Below are 7,353 nucleotides of genomic sequence, written 5' to 3'. Positions count from 1 at the left end.
ACCATAGTTGTCTCTGTTACTGAAAGAGTGCTGCAACAAGTTGTGGAGCAGTTACAAAAGCTTGTCAACGTATGGAAGGTACACAATTATTCTGAACTCCTTCATTTTAATCATTTTTTTTGGCTTGATTGTTCTTTCAATAATTTTCTCTCCTGAAATCTGTCTGATAGAACTTAAGTATATGAAGATGTGAATATTTGTCCAACACGGGTATGCTCAAATTATCTAAGGTTTTCCATAAATTTGGAGAATCATATCCCATAGTTTCTGTACTTATTTCTAGATATGGGTACCAGACATGGAAATTTTATGGAAATGAGGGGTTGGGAAATAGGTTAGAATATCTTGAAGTGGTAGATGGCATTCATAAATTAGTACATTGTGATCTCATTTTTGTCATCCATTCTTAGACGACTATACCTTTCTACTTGCAACGAGGTATTAAGCGATTACTTCTGCCTGCCTCAGTTTTTTCCTTTTTTCATTACCATATTTATGGAAAATTGATTGTGTTACATGTAAATTTCTCAAATTACTTGTTTTAATCCAATGTACAGGTTGAAGATCTCTCAAGTGAACCCCAGGTTGAACGTGAACTAATGCTAATTAAAGTGAATGCCGATCCACAGTTCAGAGCTGAGGTAAATCATGCTATGACTTTTGGAATGTTTGTGCTTGGAAGTATGAAATTAAGATTTTGTATTTAGATTTATTTGCCATATAAATTGTGAGAATGAAATGCTTATCTTATTTAAAATTAGTAAAGATTTATTATTATATATTTCAAAGGTATAAAAATATGAGTTTCAAATCTAGTACTAAATAGGCATCCAACAAATCCATGGATTTGAGAAAAATTATGGATGTTACATTTATATGTGTTTTACCAGAGTTTACATTATTTTTGTAATTCAAATCAATTTTTTGAAATTCAAGTCCCCAAATGCATTCAAAGATTTGCTTCAAAATTTCGTTCTCTCCCCCACTTTTTCTGAATTGTCAACCTTCCTTTGCTTATCAGATCATGTGGTTAGTGGACATCTTCAGGGAAAAGATTGTGGATATCTCAGAACACTTGCTAACTATTGAGGTAATGAATGGCTGAAATACGTTCTGTAAATGTCCATTCTTTTCCTTGCTTCTCCAGCCCCAAATATGTGTAATGTTACATGAGTTTGTATGTGGTTTTCTTATTATGATGATTGATGTGTCTGAAAAAAAATTATATGCTATGTTACTTGGACTTGAGTGTGAGTACTGGTTACATGTATATTTAGTTTTCCTATGTTTTTGGAAGATTCTTGAAGGGTTATATCGTCATTCACATGTCTGAATATGCATCGGACCAGTAGTTGGATGCAGGTACTTCAAGAAAAATGAAGAGTTGGTGACTGTAGATAATATGATTGGCAATGTCACTGGATTATCTTCTTGTTGCTTCAGAATTTTGGGTTCTTGCCCACAGATGAGGTTCGTTGAGAGTCCATGTTGACTGAGAATGAAGAAATTTTAGTAGCCATGCTGGTGCTGCCTAGAAATTAAGAGTGACTCAATAAAGTACATAGATAATGACCAGTGATTTGAAAACCAGTAAAAGAAACCTCCTTGTTATTGTTATCTTTGAAATGATATTTGCTAGAGCTACTTATAGAGCTTCTAGGATGGAGCCTTGTTTATTTATTTTGGTTATGGTTATGTGGGGGATGAAGGGATTCAATTGCATCCTTGCAGTTTGAAATAACAAGTTACTTATCATGTGTTGAACCCAGTAACTGGAGATCCTGGCAAGATGGTTGCTGTGCAAAATAATTTAAGGAAGTTTGGATCAAACTTCAAAGAAGTTGCTAGAACAGGAAAGGTAATGACCTTTCCTATAAATTATTTATAAAAATTTCTAGTTAGTACTTTACTAGTCTTCGACCAATCAACTTATTTTATTCTCTGTCTCCTATTAGATTGCTCTTAGAAGGGAAAAAATGGGTGCATCTGCTCCATTCTGTAGATTTTCAGCAGCTTCTTATCCAGATCTTCAAGAAAAAGTACCCGTTAATGGTCTTGCTGGGTCCAGAGATAGATCAGTATTTAGTGAGGCTGATGCTTCTAGAGGGGTAAGCATTTTTCTTTGCTTTCAATTTGATTTTTCCTTGTAAAGTATATTTTTAATTTCTTTGTATTTGGAAGATGCCATATCTATTGTTAGCTTAATAGTGACTATCCATCATGCTTTTGTGACTGTAAGTTCAGTCTGTTTAGGATTACTGAAGAAAGAAACATGGTTATTGATGCTTCTGACTTTCATAGACTGTGCTTTTCTATCCTTATATAACACTTAGATTCTTACAATTTCTGATCCAAAATCTATAGTTTATGTGTTTTATCTGTTCATGCAGGGGGATGTTTATCCAGTAGAGTCAGCTGATGGTTTTACAGTCAATCAAGTTCTTGATGCTCATTGGGGTGTTCTCAATGACGACAATGTAAGATTGCTTATTGCTGATCTGTACTCATCCATACTCATGCTTCTTAAGTATACATGCCCGAGCCTTATGTCTTTTGATTAGAATCCACCTGTTCACCTCCTAGTTATCACTCTTAGATCAACTCAGATCTTACCACTTTATTATGTTCCCAACGATCTCCAACAATGTCGTGCTAGACAATACTGATGTTGTAACAGTTGTATTTCAAGAAAAGAATATCTAAACTTTAAGGTTTTTGGAATTTAGTAAAAGGATAACCAGATATAAGCCAATTTAATTTTGGTTAACTTGTACAAGATCCAAAGTCTCAGCTCATTGATACTGAGCTAGTGTATAAATTGTATCGTTTTGGTAAGTAGTGTAATAATTTTTGCTTATATTTTTTTCAGACAAGTGGACTTCAATCTTACACTTTATCCATGACTGTAAATGACTCTCCGGGAGTTCTCAACAATGTTACAGGGGTTTTTGCTCGAAGGGGCTATAATCTTCAGGTAGGTTTCCTCTTTTTATTTCTTATCTCTGTCCTCCTTTTCTCATTTTACGGTTTCTCACCTGCTGAATCAACTTCACTATTACCAGAGTTTGGCGGTTGGGCATGCTGAAACAGAGGGGCTCTCTCGCATAACCAACAGTTGTCCCCGGCACAGATGAATCAATTAGTAAGTTGGTGCAGCAACTCTATAAGCTTGCGGATATTCATGAGGTGAGATAATGTGGAAGGGTGCACTTAATATAGTTTTCTGTTGCACTTGCTTGCAAATTATTCTCATGGATTCTGGCAGAATTGCTCTGTTGGTTAATAAACAAAATCGTTCGAGGATGAGAAATATGAAAATTTGACGGAGCTGCAGCCTCAAGCCTTTCCTTTTTTATCTTTAGCTGCTGATCTATGATAGAGACGACATTGCTTAAAAATATGTAAAGTGAATTCAGTGGCTGACCGTCCTTAACTTCATAGGTACAAGATCTTACCCACTTGCCATTTGCTGAACGAGAATTGATGTTGATAAAGATTGCTGTGAATGCTGCTGCTCGACGAGATGTCCTCGACATTGCCGACATATTCAGAGCCAAGGTTGTTGATGTTTCTGACCACACAATCACTCTAGAGGTAACTGAGACTTTGCTTTTATTTCCATCAAATACAAAGAATTAGATAAACAAGTTGGCGTCTAGTAGCTTTTGTTTGTGACTGCGGGTTGATGAACATGATTTGGGTGATTGTTGCAGTTGACGGGAGATCTAGACAAGTTGGTTGCACTGCAGAGATTGTTGGAGCCCTATGGCATTTGCGAGGTTGCTCGAACCGGGCGTCTAGCGTTGGTGCGAGAGTCGGGCGTGGACTCCAAATATCTCCGTGGATACTCTTTGCCTTTATAAGTTTTTTTAAGGTTGAACAGTCTATCTGAAACTTGCTTTCTCAATGTTTAATTTAAAGTTGACTATGAAAACGATGTCGAACACCATTCCATTTGAATGCTTGTTCTAAATCCCTTTTATTCGATCTCCGAAGCACGATTACTAGTTGCATCAGACTCCAAGGCAAGTACACATTCATGTTGAATACCATACTGCTTTCAATGTCTGATTCGGGTAGACCACAATTCACATGGTTCTCCTATATAACCTGATTGCTCCTTACCAGATGAAATACTTAAATACGCAGACAAGAAATGAGAACAGCAGATTGGTAATAAAACAAATGTTAAAAACAAACAACAGATTGGTAATTTTTTTTAGTTTGTAAAATATATTGTTGTAGTCTTGATAAAAAAAAAATCAGCATTTCTCTATTTGATTTTGAAGGTAATATATTAGTGTAATAAAAATAAATATCAAAACTTGGATAATATATATATAGATGTAAATCGTATATTTTTTGTTAAAATATATATTATATTATATTATATTAGTGTAACTATAATGAGGATTTTCAGTGTTTCTGAAGATTTATGGTAGAGAATTATTTTATTTTAAAACTATTAAAAATAATAAATTATATGACAAATAAAGAATACAAACATTGCGATTTGACTTAACAATCGATATTTCGATTCATCATCAAGAATGATGACCAGTGTAACAATGAATGCGTAATCCACATTAGGATATGCAGTTATTCCATAATTGTCTGCGTTGATTACCAAACCTGTTATATTGTGATTTCTGTGCATCTGCATTCACACCAGCAATACATTAAATCATATTTGAGAATGATTATTTTAATTTTTGTGTGTATTAAAACTACAATTGTGCATGTATAATTAGATAAGATTAAAATTTCTATGTTATTAATGCTGAATTAAATTAATATATTTCAGCAAGAAGGGTTTAAAATTGATTTAATTTAAGAGTAAATATAATCTTTGTATCTTGCTTTGACATTTATCAAAACGTGCTATCCAACGTTTCAGTAAATTTGTATATATATCAATGACTTTAACGGTTAAAGGATTATTATTTCTAGAGGTTTCAGCTTGAGCATTAACAATGGTTGGTCGTCATTATCAATTGTTAAGAGTATTTAAAGTATAAATTACCGCTTGTAGTCACACTATTAGATATATAATTTTTTTAGTATCATAATTAGATATTAATTTTTTAATGGTTTAACTAGTTATTTAACCTTTTTAATGGTGTAATTAAGTAAAGCATTTTTTTAAATCAGATGTGTGATTCTAGCTTTTAAATCTGTAACACTTATTAACTGAATAATATTAAAATTATAAGTATTGAATAATCAAAATTAAAATATACAAAAATGTCAAGTACCTAATTTTATCAAAGAAGAAAATTTAAATATCTAATTACAAAAAAAAACTTAATCACGCACAAAAAAGTTAAGTACTATGTTAAACTTAAGTTCCAAATTTATGTTTACTCGTAAGTTAAAGGATAAAAATGTTTATAAAATTATATTAAAATAAATTATTTAATTATTAAGATTTTAAAAACTATCTGTTTAAAGTAATATCTGTTTAAAGATAACTCTCAACTATTTAATATTGAAAGCTTACACTCCTAACATTTTTGTTGAAAAGTCTTGGCAAGCACCGAAAGGTGCTAATAAAAAAATTTCATCGAAAAATTTTGTCAAAAAGGTTGGGTTTTTGTTGAATTTTGGACAATGGTAAAATCATAATTTTAGCCATTGTAGTTTAGGGTATTTACAAATTAGTCCTTAGAGCTTCAACTATAAATACCCTAGCTCATTTAGCTTCAAAACTATCCCAAAGCATTCTAGCTTTCTTCCAATACTAGAGAGAATATTAGAGAGTTTCTTGAGAGTTGTTTTCTCCTTTTTATCAAGAGAGAATTATCATTGTTTTCTCCTTGGTCGTTCGAGAGAAGTTGTAATTTCTATTTTCTCATAGTGAAATTCTTCTACCGTTGCCCGTGATTTTTACCCTATATTATTTAGGGGTTTTCCACGTAAATTTTATGTCTTCTTTATCTTTTTTTTATTTTCTCAAATTATCAGTTGCGATTTTTCTCTAATCGATAGCCGTCTTCCGCAACAATTGGTATCAGAGCTAGATTAGAGTATGTAATATATGCTTATTGTCTTTGTGGTTGCCACCAAAAGGTGGATCCTCCAACATAAGAAAGTAAGAAGGTATTACCCATTCTTTGAAGGTTCCAGAGAACTATTCACGATAGTGAAATAGTGAGAGCTATCCGTAATAAAAGATATGGCAACGAAATTTGATATTGAAAAATTTAATGGGAGAAATTTATCATTGTGGAAATTAAAGATGAAGGTCATCCTGAGGAAAGATGGATGTCTAGCAGCTATCAGTGAAAGGCCGGTAGATTTTACAGATGACAACAAATTGATCGAAATGGACGGGAATGCTATGGCAAACTTTCATCTAGCATTAGCAGATGAAGTATTGTCAAGCATCGAGGAAAAGAAGACAGCTAAGGAGATATGTGATCATCTCACCAAATTGTACGAGGTCACATCGTTGCACAATAAAATTTTCCTTAGGAGGAAATTGTACACTCTCCGTATGCCAGAATCTACTTCAGTGACGGAGCACTTAAACACACTGAACACATTATTTTCTCAGCTTACATCCTTAAGATGTACAATAGGAGAACAAGAACGTGCTGAACTTCTACTTCAAAGTCTACCTGATTCGTATGATCAACTCATCATCAACTTGACAAACAATAATGTCACTAGTCTAGTCTTCGATGACGTTGCAGCTGCTGTTCTCCAAGAAGAAAATCGGCGCAAGAACAAGGAAGACAGACAAGTAAATCTGCAACAAGCAGAAGCATTGACAACGATGAGAGGGAGATCAACAGAACGTGACCAAAGCTGCAGTCACAAACATGGTAGATCGAAGTCGAGGAGCAATAAGAATTTAAAGTGCTACAACTGTGGAAAGAAGGGTCACTTGAAGAAGGATTGTTGGAGTCTAAATAAAAACTCCAATCCACGAGGTAATACTGCAAACACTTCAGATGATGGAGATGCTCTATGCTGTGAAGCGTCAACCACCGTGGAAGGAAGAAAAAGATTTGCAGATATATGGCTCATTGATTCAGGAGCAAAATATCACATGACCTCAAGAAGAGAATGGTTTCATCAATATGAACCTGTCTCAGGAGGATCTGTGTATAGTTGCAATGATCATGCCTTAGAGATCGTTGGCGTGGGGACCATCAAATTGAAGATGTATGATGAAACAATTAAAATTGTTCGAGATGTGAGACACATGAAAGGCCTGAAGAAAAATTTATTATCCTACGGATTGTTGGATAATAATGCAAGCAAGATTGAAACACAGAAAGGAATCATGAAGGTGTTTCGTGGAGCGCTTGTGGTGCTGAAAGGCAAAAAGATAGCTGCAAACTTATA

General features: G+C 33.9%; 1 pseudogene; it reads left to right on the top strand.

The window, feature by feature from the left end:
- The first annotated feature begins 1,568 nt into the window (after window positions 1-1,568).
- LOC120212751 lies at window positions 1,569-3,870 on the top strand (annotated as a pseudogene).
- Window positions 3,871-7,353: the final 3,483 nt, after the last annotated feature.

Source organism: Hibiscus syriacus, unplaced genomic scaffold (genome assembly GCF_006381635.1).
Source record: "Hibiscus syriacus cultivar Baekdansim isolate YM2019G1 unplaced genomic scaffold, ASM638163v2 tig00110015_pilon, whole genome shotgun sequence".
Taxonomy (NCBI): Eukaryota; Viridiplantae; Streptophyta; class Magnoliopsida; order Malvales; family Malvaceae; genus Hibiscus; species Hibiscus syriacus.
This window is presented reverse-complemented; position numbering and strand designations above follow the sequence as displayed.